Source organism: Rhinatrema bivittatum, chromosome 9 (genome assembly GCF_901001135.1).
Source record: "Rhinatrema bivittatum chromosome 9, aRhiBiv1.1, whole genome shotgun sequence".
Taxonomy (NCBI): Eukaryota; Metazoa; Chordata; class Amphibia; order Gymnophiona; family Rhinatrematidae; genus Rhinatrema; species Rhinatrema bivittatum.
This window is the reverse complement of record NC_042623.1, coordinates 137787623-137813439: the sequence shown is the minus strand read 5'-3', so window position 1 is coordinate 137813439 and position 25817 is coordinate 137787623. Positions and strand designations below refer to the sequence as shown.

General features: G+C 46.2%; 1 long non-coding RNA gene across 1 annotated transcript in view; it reads left to right on the top strand.

The window, feature by feature from the left end:
- Positions 1-22299, top strand: part of LOC115098566 — a 28723-nt gene extending 6424 nt beyond the window's left edge. Inside the window, exons 2-3 of the long non-coding RNA XR_003858555.1 lie at positions 8968-9024; positions 21973-22299. This is a non-coding gene — a long non-coding RNA (uncharacterized LOC115098566). The remainder of the gene's footprint in view (positions 1-8967; positions 9025-21972) is intronic.
- Positions 22300-25817: the final 3518 nt, after the last annotated feature.

The window sequence follows — 25817 nt, the reverse complement described above, 5'->3', positions numbered from 1 at the left end:
CTTTTGCTCCCAGTCATTAAGAAGTCTGACTCCCTGTTTTTGCCTTTTTTTTTTTTACTTTATCTTTATTAATCTTTAATATTAAAATAACAAAGTAATACTTTGTCAAAGAAAATCAAGAGTACATTTAAAGAAACGTAAAACTAAAAAGAATTAAAAAAAAATCCTAGAGAAACATTACATTCTCTCATCATAGAGGAAATTTAAAGGGGGGGGGGAGAAACAAAAGAGGAGATCAATAGAAACGCAAAAAGCCTGTTTTCGCCTTTGATATACTTTGAAAAAGTTTTTATTATTAGGTTTTGCCTTTGTAACAAACTTCTTCTCCAATTCTCTTTTGTCCTGCCTTATGTCACATCTACCTATGCTCTTTCCTATTCTCCTCATTTGGACTTGCTTTCCATTTTTTTGAAATATCTTTTTGGCTTTAATAGCCTCTATCATAACACCATTTAACCATGCTGGCAATTCTTTGGTCTTTCTTCAAGCTTTTATAATGTGTGGAATTCATTTTATCTGGGTATCCAAGCTGATCTTTTAAAACAATCTCTAAGTCTCATGCAGAATTTCAAGCCTTATAACTGCCCCATTTGGTTTCCTCCTTCCTTACTTTCTAATGTTAGCAAAATCTCCCTTTTTGAAATTCCCTTTGGTGGTTACTGATGATATCAAAGTTGATTGCATTATGATCACTATTGCTAAGCAGCCCCACCAGGTCCCGCAATCCACTGACAAGTAAGTCTAAAATAGTTCTCCCTCTCTTCCAGGACTAGTTGTTACTTTGGGCTATGTCAAGGCCTGAGTGAAAATGGGATAAGATGAGAGAGGTTTTTATGGATCATCCCAAAACTCTGAGGTTTTTTAAATCCACTTCAGAAATCAGGCCCTGAATCCCTCTATAGTTGAGATTTAAAAACATTAATCTGTTAAACTAGGCAGACAACAGCACATGAAGAACATTTGGTCAAAATAATCTTTGCAACATAGAAGAAAATATAAAGGTCCAGTTTTAAAGGCTTCAAGTTATTTGGCTAAATGTCCACTTTTAATTATTTGGGGCACTTATCCAGCTAAACGTTAGCTGGATAAAAAAAAAGGCATTCCAGTGGTGTTCCAGGGCAGAGCAGGGTTATCTAACTTAACTGATTTTTAGCATATTCGGATAACTTAATTGGATAACTCTGAGACTGCCTCAGAGTAATCCTAAAGTTGTGCAGCAGCATGTCGCCGGAGAACTTTACGATTATCTGGCTATATTCAAAAGAATATAGCCAGTTAAGTAGCGACAGAAAAATAAAAATCTAACCTGGTGACTGTGTCCCCCCCCCCCCCTAAAATCGGGCTGCATGGCCTGTTCCCCTTTCCTCCCTCGTGCCCAGAAATGTAAAAGAAAAGTGTATGCAGTAAGGTTTGAGGAGGTGAGCCAGCACCACTCACACATGCTGTTGGATTCGTGGATCCTTGAGCCGGCTGAGACAGATGAAGACTCACTGTGGGGAGGTCCTCTGTGGATGTCGAAGCCGGGAGGCAGCACAGAACAGGAGACCGGAGGGATCTTCACCACTGGAAGCCCGAGGTCCCCCAGGAGGAGCCTGTGAGATCCCAAGCCGCTTGGACTTATGTGCGGTCTCCTGAAGGCTGGGGTCTGAACAGGAGTTCCTGAAGATTGAGAAGAGAAGGGCCAAAGCCAGGAGGTCAGCTGGAACTTCACCACTGGAAGCCCACGGTTCCCCCGAGAGGAGCACGTGAGGACCCAAGCCGCTTGGACTTAGGAGGGGCCTCCTGGACGAGAGCCAGAGTCAGGAACCAGTGGAGCGAAGCCGGAATCAAAAGCCGTGGATGAGCCGAGGTCAGAGGCAGTAGTCAGAAGCCGAAGACAGAAGCCAGAAATCGGAAGCCGGAATCAGAAGCCAGTAGTCCCAGCTGAAGTCAGAAGCCAGGGTTGATAGCCAGAAGACAAAGGTAGCAACTAGTAGCTCTCAGAGTGAACCTTGTTGCAAGGCAAGGACCCAAGGCCTAGCTGCAGGGTTTAAATACCCCTGCAGCGTCTGACATCATCTGGGGGCCGTCCTGCCTGTTCCCGCGCTGGCCCCTTTAACTTTGGAGCTCCTGCGCGCGTGTGCGCCTAGGGGGCGGGGCCAGCTGTGACAGATCGGCGGCATCTCCCTCGAGGAGGGAGCGCCGCGGGAGAGGCCCCGATGGGTCCTGCTGGCTGGAACAGAGCAACAGCAGGCTGGGCCGGCCCCGAGGTGAGTGGAGGGACCAGGGCACGGCCCGATACTGTAACAGTACCCCCCCTCTTATGCCCCCTTCCTGGGGGTTTCGGCTTTGCCAGATGATCCAAGTGGAACTGGCGGAGAAGACCCTTGTCCAGAATGTTAGAGGCTGGTTCCCACATGTTTTCTTCGGGACCGTAGCCCTCCCATGAAAGGAGGTACTCCCATCTGCGGTGGTGGAACCGTACATCTAGGACGTCCTTTACTTGGTAGACTGTATCCTCCTGGGCTGTGGGAGCAGCAGAGTCAGGAATCTTGTTATGGAAGATGGACAAGACCAACGGCTTGAGCAGCAAGACATGAAAAACGTTATGCACTTGGAGCATAGTGGGAAGGCGAAGTTGGTAGGAGACCGCACCCAGCCATTCCGTGATGGGGAACGGGCCAATGCACCTCAGAGCCAAGCGCATAGATGGAACCCGCAGACAAAGGTTTTTGGTACTTAACCATACCTTGTCCCCGGGAAGAATTGCAGGGGCGGGACGTCGCAGACGGTCCGCATACTTCTTCGCTGTGACTGCGGTGCGTTGCAGTTTCTCCCGAGTAGAGTTCCAGAGGCTGCTTAGTTGCTGAGCTGTGAGCTGCACAGCTGGTGAAGGGACTGCCAATGGTAAAAGCAAGGGAAGTCGGAGGTGTCTCCCATATACCACCTGGAAGGGTGGTCTACCAATGGCCGAATGCCTATTTTGATTGTAGGAGAATTCTGCCCATGGGAGTAGAGCCACCCAATCGTTTTGTAGATCTCCCACGAAGGCTCGGAGGAAGGCTTTCAGAGTCCGGTTCGTGTATTCCTCTTGACCATTACTTTGGGGATGAAAGGCGGTTGTGAAGTCCAACTGGACCCCAAATTTTCTGCAGAGAATGAAATTCCAGAGCCAGTGTATCAAACGTGCCCTCAGGGTAGACAAGGGTAACCAGTACAGTACATGAGGAGGCAGAACATGTATTACCTAGTGTCAGCTCCCCTTTGATCCCTAGGTTCTGGCGTTTCCCGCCACCACATCGGGCCAGGAAGTGCCCCTTGCCACCGCAATAAAGGCACAGCCCTTAAGCGCGTCATCTTCTCTCCTCCTGAGAGATTGGACCTCGACCTAACTGGTTGGTCTTGGTTTCCAGGAGAGGCAGAGGAGGAGGATACCAGTCGGGGAAATGTAGGCGCAGAGTTACTGGATTTACGACCGGACCTCCCTTCCCGAGAACGGCGTTGAATACGGCGCTCCATCCATCCAGCCATATCGATCAGGCTGTTCAGGTCATCTGGGAGATCTCTTGCTGCTAGCTCATCCTGGAGTCTTGAAGAGATACCTTCCAGGAATATACCATGGAGGCTATCATCCCTCCAGTCTAGCTCGGCTGCTAGGGTATGGAATTCCATCGCATACTTGGCAAGGGACCGGTTGCCTTGACGTAGCTGAAGTAACTCAGAAGTGGCTGTGGGCCTGCGAGAGGGCTCATTGAAGATATGTCGGAAAGCTGCGACAAACTGTTCCAGATTCGCAAAGCGGGGGTCCTGATGCTCCCATAGTGGGGAGGCCCACGCCAGGGGTTTCCCATCCAACAATGAAATAATATAGCTGGTTTTAATCCAATCCGTAGGAAACTGGGCTGGCAGTAGGTTGAATCGGTTGTAACACTGATTGAGGAATCTGCGGCAGAGCTTTGCTTCCCCAGAGTACCGAGAAGGTGCTGGCAGTTGTGTGGGCATGGCTGGTCCGATATCGGCCGTGGCTACAGGTACCGGAGCACTGAATGCAGCGGCTCCATCTATCCAATTGGCTAGTCTCTGCACGGTCGTCATCAGGGAGTCAATGCAGATTTGCTGTTGTTGCAACCGCTGTGCAATTCCGGGAATGGCTTTCAAGCCCATGGTGTCCACCGGGTCCATGGCCTTGCAAGTTTTGGATTCTTGACCCTTGAGCCGGCTGAGACAGATGAAGACTCACCGTGGGGAGGCCCACTGTGGATGTCGAAGCCGGGAGGTGGCACAGAGCAGGAGACCGGAGGGATCTTCACCACTGGAAGCCCGAGGTCCCCCCAGGAGGAGCCTGTGAGGACCCTAGCCGCTTGGACTTATGTGCGGTCTCCTGAAGGCTGGGGTCTGAAGAGGGGTTCCTGAAGATTGAGAAGAGAAGGGCTGAAGCCAGGAGGTCAGCTGGAACTTCACCACTGGAAGCCCGCGGTCCCCCCGAGAGGAACTCGTGAGGACCTGAGCCGCTTGGACTTAGGAGGGGCCTCCTGGACAAGAGCTGGAGTCAGGAACCAGTGGAGCAAAGCCGGAATCAGAAACCGTGGATGAGCTGAGGTCAGAGGCAGTAGTCAGAAGCCGAAGACAGAAGTCGGAACCCGGAATTAGAAGCGAGTAGTCCAAGCCGAGGTCAGAAGCCAGTAGTCAGAAGCCGAAGACAGAAGCCAGAAGTTGGAAGCCAGAATCAGAAGCCAGAAGTCCAAGCCGAGGTCAGAAGCCAGTAGTCAGAAGCCGGGGTCGATAGCCAGAAGACGAAGGTAGCAACTAGTAGCTCTCAAAGAGAGTGAATCTTGTTGCAAGGCAAGGACCAGGCATAGCTGCAGGGTTTAAATACCCTTGCAGCATCTGACGTCATCTGGGGCCGTTCTGCCTGTTCCCGAGCTGGCCCCCTTAACTCTGGAGCTCCTGCGCGCGCGCCTAGGGGGCAGGGCCAGCCGTGATGGATCGACGGCATCTCCCTCAAGGAGGGAGCGCCGCGGGAGAGGCCCCGATGGGCCCTGCCGGCCGGAACGGAGTAACAACGGGCCGGGCCGCCCCCGAGGTGAGTGGAGGGACCGGGGCAGAGTCCGGTACCGTAAAACATACATAGACACAACCTCAGCAATTCAAAAACAATAGTCTTCAGTGGGGGGTTCCCCTACTCCAACCCCAAGCAAGTCCATTGTATATCCAGCTCCAGGTACTCTGAAATTCCAAAGGCTGCTGTAGCCACTCCTAGCAGCATAGATCATAGCCTGGGTTCCATTATCAGTTGCTGGAACCATTCTCCCTGCAGAAAGTACAGGATCGCCATGCTACTAGATAACCATGCAACTGGTATGTCCCAATCAACATCCAGCAGAATGAAATCACCAAGCAATAGCACTTCATATTTCATAACAATTTTGTGAATATTTTCAACTAAATCTCTATTCCTTTTCTTCCGCCTACAGAGGAGGTCTCTATTTCACACCAGTATAAACAAATTTTCCAGTCCCTCTTTCTAGATTAACCCAAAGTGCCTCCACCTTACTTCACAAATCCTGCAGTTCTGTTGCTTTAATAAATTATTTTTAACATATATTTCTTTCTACTCTATCCTTTTGAACACATTATAGCCTGGTAGAACCATATGACAGTCATGATTCTCTGTTTGCCACATCTCCATGACCACCACTATATCCAAGTCAGCCTCTTCCAGATTGCCTCCATATCTGGGACTTTATTTCCCATATCATGAGCATTAGTGTACATAGCTTTCCAAATACTGACATTTTCCCCATTTCTCTATAGGTGTTAAATTCTTTATATACATATGAGGGCTTTGTCCACCTACCCCAGATGATCCTAGTTTAAAGCCCTTCTCAGTAGGTTTACCAATCTGCTTTGGAAGATGCTCTACCACTTCAACAGGCAGACCCCATTGCTGCTTAGAGGTCCTTGGAAAATCATCCTATGGTCCAGGAAGCCAAAACACTCTTGTTGACACCATCTATGCAGCCATGTATTGATCTACAGAATATGACCTTCTCTGCCATGGCATTTATCATTGACTGGGAATATAAACAGACAGATAAAAAAGACAGAAGTCAATTTCTGAGGGATTCATCCAAAGTCACAAATATATTTTACTATACAGCAATTAATTCAAGTAAAAGGTGTTAAAACTAGTCAACTGAATAGATATGAGTTGTAAACCACACAATCTCATGTTGCCAAGAAAATTATTTTGCTCTTACAGTGTAACATTCATCCATAGGCGCCAGCCCTGTAGGCACTGTGGATGTTTGAGCATTCCCAATATTGTCTTCTGCACTCCTGTAGGTTGGGAGCTGAGTTCCACTCAGCAGGGTTGTCAGAGAGGTCAATAAGGAAGAGCTTCTGTCTCATTGCTACTGTTCCCGCCTTCCCCTGCAGTCCATTGGCTGGCTAGGAAATTTCTGATCAATGGGCTATAGGAGAAAGCAGGCAAAAGTGCCTTTATCTCTGCCTCCTCCTGCAGCTATTGGCTGGCTGTGGAATGTCTGACCAATGGGCTTCAGGGGAGGGCAAACACTGCACTTCTGTCTCCCACTTACTGCTTTCGCCTCCCCCTGCAGCCTATTGGTTGGCTGTATAATGTCTGATTAATGGGCTGCATGGGAACCAGTAGCAGCAGTGTAGGACAGCCTTCCTGAGGTACAGTAGAGATGCTGAAAGATGGCTTGGGAAAGGTAAAGAGCAACAGAGGTGCTATAGGGAAGATCAGAGAGGGGCTGGGAGAACTGCTGGGATATGGTTTAAAAGGGATTACTGTTGTGAGAGAGAATATTGTTCTGTAGGTCTGAGAGAGGGGCTGGGAAAGGAGGAGGAGGAGGGAGGAAGAGGAGCTGTGGGGGAGGGAGAGGAAGAGACACAAGCTGTGAGGCCAGTGGGGGCAGAGAGAGGGGACCAGTAGCTGAGAGAAAGGAAAAAGGGGATACAAATTTAGAGAAATGGCATGGGCTATGATTGAAGAAGAGCAGGGGAGAGTGGTTAGTAAAGGGAACTTAAGAGGAAGATAGAGGTGAAAGTAATTGGAGAAGGAGCTGTGTGGATAGAGTGGAGAGGGGCTGATAGGGGGAAATAAATCAAAAAAAGGGATCATGGTTGAGGTAAGACGCAAGGAGAGGTGAGGAGAGAGATGGAAGTGGCAGGAGAGAGTGAGACTTGGAGGAGATGAGAGAGGAAATAATGAGCTGTTGAGAGACAGCTGGTGGGTAGAAAGATATAAACATGGAGGAAAAATAAATGATAAAGAAATTAAAGGAAGACCAGAAACCAAGCTTTAAAAGAAAAAAGGACTGAGGCAGCCGAAAGGAAACTAAGGAAAAGCCAAGTGCAAGCAGAAACAGGATAGATTTAAACTACAGACACAAAGGTTGGAAGATGGTTTATTCAGTGTTTGATGAAGATTTCTGTGCTAGCTGGGTAGTGACATGGGATGGGGGCAAGTGATATCTGCCCTTTGCTTCCAGCCCTGTAGTCACCAGGGTACATAAGGTATTTTACTGAAAGGATGGGGAAGGAGGGAGGATGCAATATCATTGGCTCAAAATCTCTCTTAAAAATTAGCAGCTCCAGGATAGTGAAGGGCTGCGGTCAGGGCTTGAGAGGGAATTTAGATGAACATTGATCCCCTTGTTCACAAAAATAAATAAAACCATCCCCTGTTAATGCTACCTCTAATTTTTGAAAGGCTACATGCGCAAAAAATGTCTTTTATAAAGCTGAGTTCAAATTTGTGTGCTACGAGCCAGTATCATGTAAATAATATCAGGATATCTTGTGAGCATTATGCTTTGCTGTGTGCACAGGGTTCAGAAGTGGTGTGCATGCTCAGAGGGAACAGAGTCCCTGGTTATGTTCCATAACAGGTGGCGATATCGTCCAGATAGAAGCATGCTGGTCAGATACGTTAACTTTCCAGCTTTTCCCCGGATGCAGGAACTCACTAAAACATCAGGTGCTGTCGGGGGTTTTCATTCATGTAGCATTTGGTGTGAGCTGAGGACATGTTTGGGTTTATCGTCAGTATGAATTTTGGACTGCTTTAAAATGTTTTGGGGATAATTTTCAAAAGGAGTTACACATGTAAATGTAACTACTATTGTAGCAATTTTCAAAAGCCATTTACCCATGTAAAATGCACTTACATGTGACTGTCCTATGGACAATTCAATGGTATATATTGTAGCAACTTTCAAAAGACTGTTTACTAGGATAAACTACATTTACATGTGTTAAACCCATTTTTAAGTGTGTAAATGCTTTAAAAAAAATCAGGCCTTTTGGGGTAGATTTTCAAAGGGTTACGCACGTAATATATGCGCGTAACCCCCGAAAACCTACCCCTGCGCGCGCCGAGCCTATTTTGCATAGGCTCGGCGGCGTGTGCAAGCCCCGGGACGCGCGTATGTCCCGGGGCTTCGAAAAAGGGGCGGTCCGGGGGCGGTCCGAGTGTGGGCCCGAGTCCTCCAGCACAGCGGCTGTGCCGGGGGATGGTGCGCCGGCGCGCGCAACTTACGCCTGCCAGAGGCAGGCATAACTCCGTCAAATAAGGTGGGGGGGGGGGGGGATTTAGGTAGGGCCGGGGGTGGGTTAGATAGGGGAAGGGAGGGAAAGGTGGGGGGATCAAAAACAAAGTTCTCTCCAAGGCTGTTCCGATTTCGGAGCGGCCTTGGAGGGAACGGGGAAAGCCATCGGGGCTTCCCTTGGGCTCTGCGTGCGCAAGGTGCACTAGTGTGCACCCCCTTGCGCGCGCCGACCTTGGGTTTTATAACATGCGCGCGGCAGTGTGCGCATGTTATAAAATCGGGTGTACATTTGCACGCGCCGGGTCGCGCGCACATATGTACCCCGCATGTGCTCCTTTAAAAATCTGGCCCTTTATGTGCAAGTTATAAACAACAAAATAATTCTGTTCTCATGATTACTCTCATTTCACAGGGATGAATGATTGCGAGGTCCGGGTTCTCTACTCCTTGATCAAGTATCAACCATAGAGTAAGTCTTAAAATTATCCTGGCTTGCTGATATCACTTATTTGAGTTTCATGTTTGTTAAGATTTTCATTGTTTGATAAATCTCTGTTTTATATGTTGGCTACAGCTGGAGTGAGACAGAGTTTACAAGCTTTTGAAAATTCCATAAGAAAGCAGTTACCTTGGGGATTTCCAAATTGAGGACAGGGAGCACCACATGCTGGGGCGATACTGACTGCTGGTCTGCTAGGGATCAGGGCATGCAGATGGTGGGGTGTCTTATGTGGACTCTGCAGGAATAGGGCTGGCTCTGGCCTGGAATCTGTGTGTGCAGAGAGAGTTGATGCAGGAGTTGGGAGGTGGGAGAAGTTCCAGAAAAAGAAGCACCTGGGATCAGAGAGTGCAGAGCAGGGACGTGGTCCAAGCCTGTGGAGAGGGGCGGAACACAAATTGAAAGGTGAGCTGAGCCTGCCAATGAAGGGAAAGCCTAACTTGTTGATGAGAGGTGGGAATGAGTAAAGGGATTACTGAACCAAGCCTGCAGAGGAGGGCAGCTGGCTAAGGAGGAGTGAGGAGGAATCTACTGGGGAGCGAAGGGATGGGAAGAAGAACGGCAGGGGACCAGAGGACAGGTCAATGGGCAATGGGGAGCAGAGCAAGCCAAGGGGTTGTAGGGGGCGGACCTGGAAAAGGGGTATTAAACCCCCTCCCCCCAATTATAAAATTCAAAGTATTCCCAGGCAGGAGGGGAAGAATTAAGAGTGCAGGTAGATTAAGGACAGGAGGGGAAAACATGGGGAGAAAAGGAAGAGGAGATTAGAAGAATGAGAGAAAATGGGGTTGAGGAAGAATGGTGGAGACAGGTGAGGGCCAGGGAAGAGACTATGGTGTGGACGGGCTGATGGGGGCTGGAATGGAACAGGAGGGAGGAGACTGGTGGGGATGAGCTGGGGTCGGGGAGAAATTGACTGGGAGGACTTTGAGTCTTTCCTAGTTTTTTTTGTTTTGGCCTGGCCACATGAGTCTTCCACATGTCAACATTACCTGCTCCTCACTGGACATTTGAATACAGGCTGGTCAGCCTCACTCACAATCCAATGTGTTCTGTTTTTTTCTTTTTTGCTGGGGGCGCTGTAAATTGTGTTGATTTCAGTGCCCCGAATCATTTTCAAAAGTTGGCTCCTGTGCATTCATCTCCTGTCACTGTTGCCATAAATTAATTTTCTGGAATTTTTCGGTAAAAATCAGTAGGCCCTGAGTTTGCTGTTGGTTAATTATACCATCACTGCAGATAAAATGTAGTGATTATGTTCTTTACCATTAGGTAATGCCCCGTTAATATTCTTGGTAAGTTAGTACCATTTGAATGCACTATTTAATTACCCCTTTATTTTAAATCTGGGCCACCTGTTAACGGGAAACAAGTTTTCTAATTAGAAGAGAGAGCACAAATCTTTCATAGGATATTTTTAATTTAAAGAAATTACAAAAAAAGGCTTATTGTTATTGGAAGTAAATTCTTTGAATATATTATGCATACATGATATTTTACTTTATGAGGGTCATTTTTAAACAGCCCACATAAGGCTAAATTCTGAGGGTACATTGCACCTGCAGATTTTATCCCCAAATTTCCAAAATGGACTTATGCGCCTAAGTCTGCCTTGAAAATCTGCAGGTTGGCCTAAACCGTGCACCAGCCTGCACACAGAAAGTTATGCCCTTCTCAGAGCAGGTACAACCTCCTGCATGCAGACTCAGGCGCATACCTTTGAAAATTGAAGGCACGCATGTAAATCCTTTCCCCATCCAAATTCCATCCCCAGAAAGACTACCTGGAGTATAGGGGAAAGTACCTTTACCTGCAGAACACCTAACCCTCTCCCCCCACCCCAGGTTGATTTTTAAAATGTAATTTTGCAATTTACATGCATAAAACAGAGTTTTCTGCATATAAAGTGCTTTGAAAATTAAGCTCTAGATGCATAAATTAGAAGCAGCGCCTACACTGGGGCCGATGCAATAGCGCACTGCATAACCTGCAGTCGGACGCGGGTTGAATAGGCGCTAATCAATCCCCTAATGCAATAAGGGGATTAGTGCATATTCAACGCGCATCCAACGCGGAGTGAATCTAATAGTGCTCACCACATGCAAATGCATGTGAATGAGGCTGTTAGGCATTAACTCTGATGCAAAAAAAAAAAAAAATGTGCATCTCGGATGCACATTTAGGGTCGGATTTTCAAAAAGTTACGCTCACTGGGCCTATTTTAAAAAGCTCGGTGGCGCGCGTAAAGCCCCGGGATGCGTGTAAGTCCCGGGGCTTTACAAAAGGGGCGTGGGCGGGGCCAGAGGCATGCAACATAGCGGCCATTGCCGCTGTGTCGAGGGATCGCGTGCCAGCACCCTGCCGAGGCGCTCAACTTGCGCCTGCCCAGAGGCAGGCGCAAAAGGTAGGATAAAACTTTTTGGGGGGGGTTAGAGTAGGTCTAGGGGGAGAAAGGTCGGCGCTCACAAGGTGCACAACTGTGCACCCCCTTGTGTGCGCCGACCCCGGATTTTATAACATGCGTGCACCTGCGCGTGCATGTTATAAAACCGCGCATACATATGAGCGCACACGTGTAGGCCGCACGCGCATGTTATAAAATCTACCCCTTAGCGATCAGCTATGAACGCCTGCCTGGAGCAGGCGTTCATAGCTGAGCACATTTAAAACAAATACAGAAAAGCAGAAAAAACTGCTTTTCTGTGCATCCTCCTACTTAATATTGTTGCGATATTAAGTGGGAGGAAAAACTTAAAGAAAAAAAGTTTTAAAAAAAAAACACTTGACAGTCAAGTACAGGAAACAGACGGTCAACTGACAAGCGTCTGTTTCCTGAACCCTTGGCATCGGTTTTCCTAACCAGCAGACAGCCGAGTTAGGAAAACTGATTGGGTTCTCGTTAGCAAGGAGGCGCTAGGGGCGCGCAAGCGTCCCTAGCGCCTCCTTGCTAATGCAACCCCCTATTTTAAATATTGCATGGCGCCCCCCCTGGGGCCGCCTGGGGCGCATTATGAAAGCGGGTGCTGACTGTTCAGCGCCCGCTTTCTATGCACATTTATTGCATCGGCCCCACTGTGAGGTCCAGAGCATAAGGGCTGTGAAACCAGGAGTCCAGTGTCAAATCTTCCTTCCACCAAGCAGTGAGGCCTTCCGCGAGCCACTGAATATCCCAGTGCACTGACTCAGGGACACCTGGCTCTATGCTATTTTTCTTTTTCAGTACTACAGGGACATCTCTCTAGAAATAATAACCCGCTAATTTCGCCAATATTGTCAAAGTTTCCTGCTCTATGAACATTTTGGGTTCACTCTGCCAAACAGTGGTGCTTTTCAGAGTCATTTTATTAGAATATTACAACATCATGCTTTGGCAATTTTACGGGCAGGTGCATCAACTCATGGAAAGACAATTTCATTCCTCTGAATCTACACTAACTGTGACTGGACAAAGACAACTGACATAAAATTGTTCTTCCAACAGCTCTCAGGGCAATAGGTGGCCAGCAGAGAGCAGCAAAAACAAGGCTGACTCCCTTTCTCGAAGGCTTCAACAAAATGTCTTTTCATAAAATCTGGAGTCAGTATCAGCTCCAGCCCTCTCCAGCTGCCTCTGCTGCGCACTCAAACCTGGTCAAGAACCAGTTTCACAATAAAGGTCTTGTTCTGGAAGAGTTTTTCTCAGTTTGAAAAAGAAATATTTTAAACGAAATAAGTTAAAGATCTTGAGTGTAGTTTGAATTTCCTCTCTGCCACCCTTTAGCTTTTCCTCCCACGCCTTTGAGAGCTGAAGCTGCATTTTAAGTACTCCCCAGTTAAGTTAGACTGGTATAGGAGCAAACAAAGTAGTGAATTTAACAGGGAGTTAATTGTCCCTGATATCTTCCAGCACTTGGAATTCTGTTGTGCTGCTTTCAGGTAGATGTATTAAAGAAATGAGATAAAAAGGGTAACTCAAGTGTAACCAGGCCTGCCAGAGTAAACTATATTCTTGCCTGGTATAACCTTTAGAAGGGGTAGTTTTTTGCATTTGGGACCCTCCCCATAGATTTACCCATCCCTCTTTGGGGATGGGCTGGTTCGGGGATATATATTGTTTCTCCGAGCATGACCATTGGACTTGCCATCCTCTAGGCAGACTTAGGAGGGCTTATTTGGATTTGGATTTGGAGGAGAAGTCCAGTACCTGCTATTAATCAAGTTGACATACAGGCCGATACAGTAAAAATCACGGGAGAGCGGGCGAGCGCCTGCTTTCCCGACGCGCGCACAGGCCACTCTCCTGTGCGCGCGATTCAGAAAAAAAAATTATTCAAATTAGGGCCCGCGGTAAAAAGAGGCGTTAGGGACACTAGCGCGTCCCTAGCGCCTCTTTTTTGACAGGAGCGGCGGCTGTCAGCGAGTTTGACAGCCGACGCTCAATTTTGCCGGCGTCGGTTCTCAAACCCGCTGACAGCCACGGGTTCGGAAACCGGACGCTGGCAAAACTGAGCATCCGGTTTTCAACCCGCGAGCCTCTGGCCGATTTAAAATTTTTTTTTTTTTTAATTATTTTTAACTTTTGGGACCTCCGACTTAATATCGCCATGATATTAAGTCGGAGGGTGCACAGAAAAGAATTTTTACTGCTTTTCTGTGCACTTTCCCGGTGCCGGCAGAAGTTAACGCCTACCTTTGGGTAGGTGCTAATTTCTGAAAGTAAAATGTGCGGCTTTGCTACACATTTTGCTTTCTGTATCACGCGGGAATGACTAATAGGGCCATCAACATGCATTTGCATGTTTTGGGCGCTATTAGTTTTGGGGGGGTTGGACGCACGTTTTCGATGCACTATTACCCCTTACTGAATAAGGGATAAAGCTAGCGCGTCGAAAATGCGCGTCCAAACGCGGGTTAACAGTGTGCTCCGCCGGAACGCACTGTACTGTATCGGCCTGTTAGAGAATAGCCACTGCTCTTACTGGCATCAGTATGGCAATTTCTTATGTTCCTATGTTCTTTTCATTTGTTACTTCCCACACCTAGTAACTAGTGGGTTGTAGCTGCACCATTTGGTTGTTGTCCCACAACCAATAATAGTGGGTTGCAGTCAGCTTGAGGATTAAATTGGAGACCATTTTTTGTGCAGACTTGGATTTTTTTTTCACAGTTTAAAGAGCCTGGGGATTTTGAGACTTTTTTCCCCCCTCTAACCCATGCTAGAGGGAGAGGATAACTTTCAGACCCTCCAAGGAGAGGGGTTTATGGACACTGATCCAGAAGATCCATCTAGAAGGAGAAAGGAATGCAATATGGACAAGGTCACTGTTTTTCTCGTTTTGATCTTTCTAATCCTTTTTATGATTTTTGTCGTATTGGCTTGGATATTATTTTTCAAACTCCAGTAAAGATTTTTTGTTGAACACCATCCCCTGTGTCCTGTTGCATCTTTAGAGGTCATCTGCAAGTGTGAGCAACAACTGTGAGTACCTGGATCAGTGCATGGAAGTGAGGCAGAAAGAGTGGGAGACTATTGGTACCCTGAGGTTCCCACTCTAGCACTAGGGGCCCAGGAGGTTTCCTCTCCCCCACTACAGGATGAACCCTGGCACTCCCAGGGGCTGTACAGATTCATGTGGGAAGAGAAGAGAGGTCCAGGAAGAAAGAGACAGCACTGGGAGCAATGTGACTCCCTTATTCAATCAGCTCCACAAAGGGAGGGTACATAGATGGCTCCCGAACTGGGACTCACTGGTGTGTTTTGGAGGGAGCCAAGTGTTTTGGAGAATATTTTCCTACTTTTTGTAAAGTTTTTGGGACTTTGGAACTGTTTGGACAATTTGCCAAAAGTGTCCCATAGACCATATAGGGGCCAAAATGGCCACCATCCCTGTGTGTGGGGGTGAAGGGAAGAGAAATCCTCATGGCCTTAGCCTGAAGGAGGTGGCCTTGATGTTACTTGAAGAGGAACTGAATTCTGACCTGGGAAGAGCTAAAGACCCTGCTGACATCTCCAGAGAGCTGGCTGACACTGAGAGGAGGAGGAGGTGTATGAAGTTCCTGGAGGTGCCATGGCCTCAAAGTGAAGAGGTTGGTTGCCTGCTCAGGGAGAGGACTCCTCTACCAGTTAATGAGAAGGACTGCCCTCTCAGTGGTTGTACCCCTCTGCTACCTCAGAAGGAGGGAGAGGAGATGCCCTGGCAAGCAGTAAAAGAGCAAGCCCATGAGGGAAGGAGCTGTTCATCAGACTTGATGTTCTCCTTGTAGTTGTGGGGTTGAAGTGGACAGCAGAGATAGAGCTCGGTTGTTCAGGTGGAGAGGTTCTCCCCCAATGCAGTGTCTGAGGAGCAGGCAAGTAAAAGGAGCAAAGAGAAGTAGTCGCTGATGACACCTACTGGCTTTGTGGTTCTCACTGCAACAGGAGAAACAGGTGCAGTAGAGGAAGAGCTGCAGTAGCGAGAAGCTACCGTAAGAAGGGAGTCAACACTGCCAGAAAAAAGGAGCCAATGAATGGCAGGGGCCTGTCAGGCCCAAAAGAGGACACCATTGTTGGCCACTGCAGGATAGAGCCGCAGCGGCAGAACAAGGAACCCTCAGCAGGAGAATCTCTGGGGTGGCACGATCAAGCACCTGAACAGAAGGGGCCTGAGCCGCATAGTAATGCACCTGAAGATAAGGAGGAGCAGCTGTGTCAAAGTGGTCCCGCACTGACAAGAGGAGCCATCAGCGAGGGGAGCTGCATTGGTCCAGCGCCGCAGCAGGGAGAGAAGAAGAAGAGCTGCTGCGAGGATTTGCTGGTGCGGTGCAGGGCAGTGCCAAAACTAAAGCAGCAGCCAAGATCGGGTTCAGCAGCACAGCGAGGACTGCAGGGAGAGCCGTGGTGATGTGACCCCATGGCTGCACGGAGGATGGAAAGAGCATGTGCAGCTGACACTTGCTCCAATGTGGGGGAAATCCTTGGAGCCACGCTGGAGCTAGGAAAAAGCCCTGAGGGGTTGAAGAGGGGGGTGGCGCTGGACATCGGAAACACTGCAACAGAGAGAGAGAGAGAGAGAGAGAGCGCGAGAGAGAGTGCCTGTCTGTGAGGGCCTAGCCATTGCAGTGAAGCCACAGAGAGCAGCTCTTAAAGGGGCAGAGTCTACCTTTTGTACACCTCTCACAAAAAGAGCTAAATCACTGTTTGGAGCCAGCATGGAAGAAGACGTACCCTGTTTCCCATTGAGGTGGAGGGGCAGGCCTAGACCTTCATGGGGCCTTGGAGCTGCAAGGACTGCCACTGAGATGCCCAGCGCAGACAGTTCCCCCATCGGATGACCTGGACTGCCTTCCAAATACACTGTTGATTTTGCTATGTTCTTGAAGGAAAAATGCTTGAAATTTTTAGTGTTGCTTTTATAGGAGGGTATTTGTTTTTTCTCTCTGTTTATTTGTAGAACCTGCATGTTTCAAGAAATTGGCATCTGGCTAATCAAGCACTGTAGAAGATGTGATTGATTGAAGAAGATATATTGCCATAAAATAGACAAGATTTATAGTTTGAGCCTATATTTATGAGTGGGGATGTTTGACAGTTAATGATAAGATGGTGTTATTATATTCCATTCTTTAAAGCCACTTACTATAGCACCTATTCAAATAAAAGTGTTGGTCAGATGGTGTCTATAATATTTAAAATGTGCATATGGGTGCATTTTGAAAATTGGATAAAAGTTCTGGGAGTTATTGGTAAAGAAAATTAAGAAAAATATTCTATCAAAAATAGCAAAAAAACCCCCACAATTATAAAAAATCAGGGTGTTCATTATGATTATTTGAAACTCTTTTTGTACCTTGTCCTCAGGAAGGTGATCAGTGTCCCAATATTTAGTGGGAAATGTGTGTGATCTCATTAAGGGGTTACATTACTATTTGGTATTTACAATAAGGGGGTTCCTGCTGCTGTAAAAATGGTATTGTTGTTGATTATACAGTGGTGAATCCTGCTTCCATGGAATAGTCATAATGGTGTTTTCCATGTCCTCTCTGGGATGTGGACTGTCGTAGTCTTTGTATTTTTCCATGAGATTCCCTACTGTGGTGACATGGGATGATTTATGGTGGGACTGAGCCCTCCTTAACCTGTGATTCCTGTCTGCCTAGCCCAGTAGAAGTGGTCTTGTTTGCCAGCAGTTACTCACTCCTTTGGGTAGAAAAGACTCCCTGTGTGTTTATTTTGGTATGGTGGTCTCTGATGGCATAAACTAGTGTTTGGCGTTTTGGGTAGAGGTTATCATGGTTTCTCTGATTGGGGTACACCACTCCAGGAGTGGTGCAGGACTGTGAGGCGAGGCAAGGGACAGTCTTCTGTCTAGCCAGCCCCCTACCCCGCAGGTTAAGCCCTTGGGTTCTGGGGGCCAGAAAGTCTTGGCTGCAGTGGCACTATAACGTGGTGAGTCTATGCAGGCTGGAATATGGCTGGATAGGCTGGTCAGATTAGAACAAGGTTGGACAGGCTGAGCAGACTGGAGCAAGGCTGGACAGGCTGGGCAGCCTAGAGCAAGGCTTGAACAGGATGGGCAGACTGGAGCAAGGCTGGACAGACTGCAGCAAGGCTGGATAGACTGGGCAGACTGGGTAATCTGGAGAAAGGCTTGAACAGGATGGGCAGACTGAGTAATCTGGAGAAAGGCTTGAACAGGCTGGGCAGATTGGATCAAGGCTGAGCCTGAGGAATAGATACAGGGGGCAGGTCACAGAGCTGGGACTGAGACAGACACAGGCAGGCTGGAACAGGGTAGGGATTGGAACAGGTGCAAGCCCAAGGGAAGATGAGACAATGGCAAGGCAGGAAAAGGATACAAAGACCAGGACTAGGCAGGGCAGGACAAGACAAGACAATACAGAACAAAGGACACAAAGATCCGAAGGCAGCGATATAGAAAGCCTGTAGGCTGCTAGGCATGAGGCCTGGAGGCCAGTAAGCAAGAAGGCCTGGAGGCCACAAGGCAAGGTTAGGCCTAGATAGGCCACAAAGCAAGGAGCAAGAAGGCTCGGAGGCCACAAGGTATATAGCAAGGAATAGCAGCCAAGTCAGAGAACCAAGAGTGACTCCATGAATTGGCAAAGGTACACTGGCTAAGCTGGGTTACATAGTGCTGGAGTTTGGGTGTGGTGCGAGTAGTGAGGAGGAGCTTGGCAAGGCTGGTTGCTGAGGTCTCCTGGTGGAAAGGAGGCAGCACTATACACCACAGGCTGAATCGAGTGGCCGGTGAGGAGATGGTTCCAGTGGCTAAGATCAGGGCTCACTCCAGGGCCCTGCTGGTAGGGACGCATCATTGCAGGTAGCAGGAGGACACAGTGAAGCTGCATGGTAGGCAAAACCATGACAGAGGTGTTAAAAGAAGAGGAGGCAAATTGATTGAAGATGTATGTATGTTCTTCCCTAGAGAGAACAACAGAGAATAATGAATCTACTTGTCATGTACATAAGAACATAAGATATGCCATACTGGGTCAGACCAAGGGTCCATCAAGCCCAGCATCCTGTTTACAACAGTGGCCAATCCAAGTCACAAGTATCTGGCAAGTATCCAAACATTAAATAGATCCCAAGCTACTATTCCTTATTAATAAATAGCAGTTTATGAACTTCTCCTCTAGGAAGTTATCCAAACTTTTTAAAACCCAGTTACACTAACTGTTGTAACCACATCCTCTGGCAATGAATTCCAGAGCTTAATTATGCATTGAGTGGAAATAATTTTCTCTGATTTGTTTTAAATGAGCTACTTGCTAACTTCATGGAGTGTCCCCTAGTCCTTTTATTATCTGAGAAATAACTGATTTTCATTTACCTGTTCAAGTCCTTTCATGATTTTGTAGACTTCTATCATATCCCCCTTCAGCCATCTCTCCTCCAAGCTGAACAGCCCTAACCTCTTTAGTCTTTCCTCAATCCCCTTTATCATTTTGGTCACCCTTCTTTGTACTTTCTCCAGTGCAACTATATTTTTTTAGATGTGGTGACCAGAATTGTACACAGTACTCAAGGTGCAGTCTCATCATGGAACAATACAGAGGCATTATGACATCCACTGTTTTATTCACCATTCTCTTCCTAATAATAATTTTTGCCCACCACAGCACACTGAACTGACGATTTCAATGTAGTATCCACCATGACGCCTAGATCTCTTTCCTGGGTGGTAATTCCTAATATGGAGCCTAATATCGTGTAACTATAGCAAGGGTTATTTTTCCCTATATGCAACACCTTTCATTTGTCCACATTAACTTTCATCTGCCATTTGAACGCCCAATCTTCTAGCCTCACAAGGTCCTCTTGCAGCTTATCACAATCTGCTTAAGATTTAAATATGCTGCATAATTTTGTGTCATCCGCAAATTTGATCACCTCACTCGTCGTACACCTTTCCAGATCATTTATAAATATATTAAAAAGCACCAGTAAAAGTACAGATCCCTGAGGCACTCCACTGTTTAACTTTTTCCACTGTGAAAACAGACCATTTAATCCTACTCTCTGTTTCCAGTCTTTTAACCAGTTTGTAATCCACAAAAGGGCATCACCTCTTATCCCATAACCTTTTAGTTTCCTTAGAAGCGTCACATGATGGACTTTGTTGAATGCCTTCTGAAAATCCAAATAGACCACATCTACCGGTTCACTTGTGTCCACATGTTTATTTACCCCTTCAAAAAAATGTAGGAGATTTATGAGGCAAGACTTCCCTTGGGTAACTCCATGCTGGCTGTGACCCATTAAACCATGTCTATCTAAATGTTCTGTGATTTTATTCTTTATAACAGTTTCCTCGATTTTTCTTGGCACTGAAGTCAGGCTAACTGGTCTATAGTTTCCCAGGTCGCCCCTGGAGCCCTTTTTAAATATCGGGGTTACATTGGCCACCTTCCAGTCTTCAGGTTCAACGGATGATTTTAATGATAGGTTACAAATAAATTGCATTAGGTCTAAAATTTTATTTTTGAGTTCTTTAAGAACCCTGGGGTGTATACCATCTGGTCTAGGTGATTTACTACTCTTCAGTTTGTCATACTGGCCTACTTCATCTTCCAGGCTCACTGTGATTTGGTTCAGTTCATCTGAATCATCACCCTTGAAAACCATCTCCTGTGCGTGGAACAGGGAGCATTTCAGAGAATCCTACCCTGGAGGGAACAATAACCCCCCAAAAAAAGAACAGTCAAAAATTGAAAACAGGGTCTCCCGGGGAATCCATAGGGGATCCGCCGCAGCCTCGGCCTTGTGTAGGCCAAGATCACAGAGACCTACCGCACTCTCGGCCTACTCAAGGCTGATGCCTTGGCTGAACCCAGGCTCAATACTGGGGCGTGACCCAGAAGCTGGGTCCTGACGCTTGGGTGTCAGCTTGGACCCAGACCCCATGCTGTGACCCAGCCCAAAGGTCGATTCCCAATGGCAGGACCTCAGCCCAGACCCTGGCCCGATACTACAACCCAGCCCAGAGGCAAGATCCCGACGCCTCGGCCTAGGCAGGAACCTGGACCCAGGCCTGATGCTGCAAACTGTAGCCCGGACCAAGGCCCGGCGGCATGATCCGCCCAGAGGTGGGTCCCAATGCTGGTGCCTTCTCCCAGACCCAGGCCCAACACCAGGCCTGGCCTGAAGGCCAGGTCACGATGCCTGGGCCTCTGCCTCAGGTCAGGCCCAGGCCTGGAGCCCAGGCCTTGCTGCTGCTCCCTTGTTGTCCTCTTCTTACTTCTGATGCCATATTTGGAGTTAATTAACTCTGGTGCATTCACCCCAGTGGATGGCACCATTTGGGTGTACGGCATTGCCGTACAATCGCTGTACATCAAAATGGCACAGTCTGCTGAGGGAATGCACTGGAGTTAATTAGCTCTGGCACAACCACAGTGGACGGCATCAGAATAAAGAAGAGGATGATGAGGGAGCAGCAGTGAGGCCCGGGCTCTGTGCCTGGGCCTGACCTGAGGCTGAGTCCCAAGCGTTGGGATCCGGCCTCCAGGCCAGGCCAAGTGTCGGGCCTAAGTCCTGGCATCGGTACCCGGCTTCCGGGCTGGGTTGCAGCATCAGGCATAGGTCCAGGCCAAGGCCCCAGCATCGAGACATGGTCTCATGACTGAGACACAGTGTCGAGCTGGGTCTGAGCTGAGGCCCCTGTGTTGGGACCCAGCCTCCAGGTCCTTGTTGCGGCCTTGGGCCTGGGCTCGGGCACCGGCCTAGGACAGACTTTGGGACCCCAAGGCCCAGTCTTGCCACCCCAACAGATCAGGTAAGTGACCCGGCATTGTGCTAGGGCCTAGGCCAAGTCTCCTACTTTGGGGATCAGCCTGTGCCTTAGGAGAGGCCCCGACTTCTGACCTAGAGTTAGGCCTGATGCATTAATTTCAAATGAATGCAACGAATAAGATTCATTTCATTTGGGGGACCCCACAATTTGGTTTGGTGGTCCCAAATGAAACAAATTGCCCTTATTTGTTGTGTTTTTAAAATTTGTTTGAAATGAATGCACATCCCTAGTAGGTGTTTGTATTGCACTGTGATTGTCTATATGCATCCAAATCTTATCTGCTGATCATGATAAGAAATTCCTTGGGTTTGTGCTCCCCCCAAGTGAAAAAAAGTGGAATTTCATCATAATAAAAAAATGTTACATCTGTACATGTATAATGTCAAATGTTATTTGATGCTGCTAGGAAAACAAATCTGAATCGGTATCCTGCGGGGGATTACTTTTGTTTTTAAATCCTGGGGGAGAATGTAACCAGGCCTGCCAGGGCAAACTATATTCTTGCCTAATATAACTTTTAGTAGGAGTATGTTTTTGCACTTGGGATTCTTCCCCTAATTGTACCTGTCCCTGTTTGGGGATGGGCTGGTTCAGGGGATATATATTGTCCCTCTGAGCATGAGCAAAGGTCTTTGTCATCCTCTAGGTGGACCGACCAGAAGGTCTGCTGGTTTTCTGCTTCACAGTGGATGTTGTCAAGGATATATAGTTTTGGACTTGAGAGGGTTTTTTTGGATTTGTTACTTAGCTGCACCAGTTGGTTATTGTCCCACGACCAGTAATAATTGGTTGCAGTTGGCTTCAGACTAAACTGGAGACCATTTTTTTCTGCAGAGTTGAATTTTTTTCTCAGTTAAAAGAGATGGGGAAGTTTTGCAAACTTTTTTCCTCTACAACCCATGCTGGAGGGAGAAGATGACTTTCAGACCCTCCAAGGAGAAGAGTTTATGGACACCGGTGCCATCTAGGAGAAAGGAATGCAATACGGACAAGGACACTATTTTTTTTTTCTTGTTTTGATCTTTCTAATCTTTTTAATGATTTTTGTTATATTAGCTTGGATACTAGTTTTCAAATGCCAGTAAAGTTTTTTTTTTGAACACCATCCCTTGTGTCCTGTTGTGTCTTTGGAGGCCATCTACGAGTGTGAGCAGCAACTGTGAGTACCCGGATCAGTGCATGCAAGTGAGGCAGAGAGAGAAAGATTGTTAGCACCCTGAAGTTCCCACCCTAGCACCAGGGATCCAGGAGATTCCCCACCCCCATCCCGCTGGATGAACCCTGGTGCTCCCAGGGGCTGTACAGATTCATGTGGGAAGAGAAGAGAGGTCCGGGAAGAAAGAGACAGCACTGGAAGTAGTGTGACCCCCTTTATTCAATCAGCCCCATGAAGCGGGGGTTACAAAAGCACTACCTGTGTCAGATACAATGTATCCAGTAGAATGTGATAAGAAACCTGGACCATTACTATAAACATCTTTTGAGCCCCTACAGGAAAACTCGTCTTTTTTCTTGGATATGGAACTGCATGGTGAGAAAGATACAGAAGGAACATTTGACTGAATGATACACAAGACTTCATTTTGCTTTTTTTTTTTTTTAATCAGTTTTTCCATTTCTTGTTGAACACTGAAGTATTGGAATTAAAGAACATTTTTCTCAGTCAGCATTTTCCTGCTTTTATTTTACCAGTGACAGCTTGACAGAGCACTCAACTGTTTCCCATTAGAAAGCTTGAGCTCCCCAAGGTGTCTTTAGGATATTCCATGTTACACAATTGGATTCTAAAGCAGAAATATACACTAAGTAGTTCCAGTTGGCCTGATGCACAAAACTCTAATTTTTCTTTCCTTTTGAGGTTTTCAGTGTAGCTTGGGGAAAGACAGTGGTCTTCTAAGCAAAGATGAACACATTAAGCTTGCAAACACATATGGTCCTGCCGTCTTCAAGAATTGCCCCTCAAGCTCCCTCATTTAAGGGAATCATATTTTCATTTTGTGATTAAAAGCACAAAATATAAAAACTTCAATAGGCATCAGTGCAATCATTATTTCTGGATTCTTACCCGTTAAATATTCAAGGTAGAAATTATATTCTACAAATTTGAGATCCGTTTATTTTACCTTACTTAAATTAGAATGGAAAGAAATGGGTTTTCTTCTACTTTTCAAAGCCATCTGACACAATGTTTCTGTACCTAGGTTTGTAGATAAAAAGAGTTTTTCAGCGCTCAGGCTCAGAACAGCTTGTGATGCATGTATACAAAAATCACAAGTTCTAGACTAAGTTAAGAAAACTGATTAATAAAAAATACACTATAAAATATTCCCAGATAATTTGTGTCACATTTGTTTGTTTTTATTGTTGTGTTTTATGTTGTAATTTTTAATATTGTGTATGTTTTATGATTTAATCTGTGCTGAACTGATGGAAATTGTGTAACAAAAATGGAATAAATAAATAAATTGTCCCAACAGATCTATTGATCCTTATCTGGAAATTGAGCACTGAATTCGATTCAACAATGTACAGATAGTGATTGCATTTCAGAGTAGTAATAGGAACACTACAGCCCACTGCCATGGCAGGCGGTTCTGTGCACATTGGAAAATGTTATGGTTGTGAATGTCTTGTTTCCAAAGTCTGTGTTTCAATAGAGGGCTGTTTATTTTCAAATTAAATACATTTTTTGTGAGCTGATTGGTAACATCATATTAGATCTTCTGGTAATAATAATTTCTAGTTGCTCTGGTTTACTTGGAGGAGGTGAACTACAAACAGGTAATTTTTCTGGCTCAATTCAATTGCTGAGACCTGGTGGCTCGGAATGAGGAGGGAGGGCATTTTTGGCCACTGGACATGTTTAAAAAATATTTTTTTTTGTTGGGCCCTTTAAATGTAACATGGGATCATCAGGATCCGCATTAGGGTCTCAATGCTCCCGCATTAGGTTAATGTTTTCCCCAGAGCTGTAGATAAAATAACACATCTGACAAATTTCAAAGTCAACAGTGTTATTTTATTTATATCAGCTGCCTTGCATGGATTTGTAAAATTCATACATACAATCCTATGGAAAGCAGTTCATTGAAATAGGGGAGGGAATCTAGAGCATTTTATGTAGGTTATTGTGAATATCATGCGATATTACCAAGATAGGGCTATATCATGCAATATATGCTGTTTAGCATGCATTGTAGCCCTTCTGAAGCTTGATGAATCTCACAGTTTATTTGGTGTGGTTCATGAAATATATATATTGTTATTTTGCTACTTTAGTTATTTTGTTTATTTTTTATTTTATGATATTTTATTGATGTATATCTTTTTAAATCAATATTTTAGGTTCTATTCATTAGATATTTCTCTGTTTTATTCCATATTTATGTTTTTATTTTGTTTTTAGATATTTTGTTGTACAACGTCTTGCTTCTTTTATGGAAACAAATGCATTTTTATCAAATACAATAAACTAACTAACTTGATGCCTCTAGTGAGGAGGTGGAGGAGGCAGATGATGCTGACAGGGCTGAGTTTATATATAGCAAAGCAGAAGACCAACTCCAAGCCTGAACAGCCAGCCCCTTCCCCAGTGATGCCATATGAAAATGACAAGATGCCTCCTCCTTGCATTTTCTCTGGCTTCTCCCTGTTTCGGATTTTGTACCAATTTGGATAGTGCCCTTTGCCCCTCATTCAGAGCCTTAGGGTGTTCTTGACACTCTAGGTGACTGCTTTGCACCTCTAATGGTGCTTTGGGGTTTTTCTCCAATGCTTTCTGCTGCTTTGACCTTCTGCTTTTTTTTTCCCCCCTGCTACTTTTGGTGCTTTGTTCCCCCTTCATGGTGACTTGAGCTATTCATGCCAAACTGTGCTGCTTTGCCCCTCTTGTACTGCCTTAAGGTTTCATGCCAATGTTGCTGGTGTCTTTTCCCCCTTTTTGGAGCCTGAGGGTGTTCTAGCCATTTTTGTTGCTGATTTGCTCCTCTCATGGTATTTTGGAAAACTCCCACCACAGTTGGTAGCATTTTGCCCCATTATGGTTCCTTGCACTTTTCATGTAACTTTCAGTGCCATGTTGGCATCCTTCTGATGATGTATATCCACAAGTTTCATTAGGAATAATTAGGGACTTGCAATGATGCCCTTCAGCTGAGAAGTCATGGGAAGGAATAGCTCTGACAAGGCCTGCTTGTTTATCACCAAATTGAACCTCTTAAAATTTATTTTTTTTGCTGTTATATTTGCTCCTAATCTATTTGTGCATGTCAGGCAAGAAATAAACTGGAGGATCAATCTTTTTCATCTGTTTCCTGGTGACTGAGAAGTCTCTTCTGGACTTCTAGGATGAACAAGTTTAAAATATTTCAAAAACGATTACTGTCAACATAGAAGATAGACTTGGAAAACTTCTGTCTTCCTAGAATGAGATAAAGGAGGGATTGAAAAAGCATGCAACAAGAATCCCTGAGGTGGAAGAGTGGATGATCT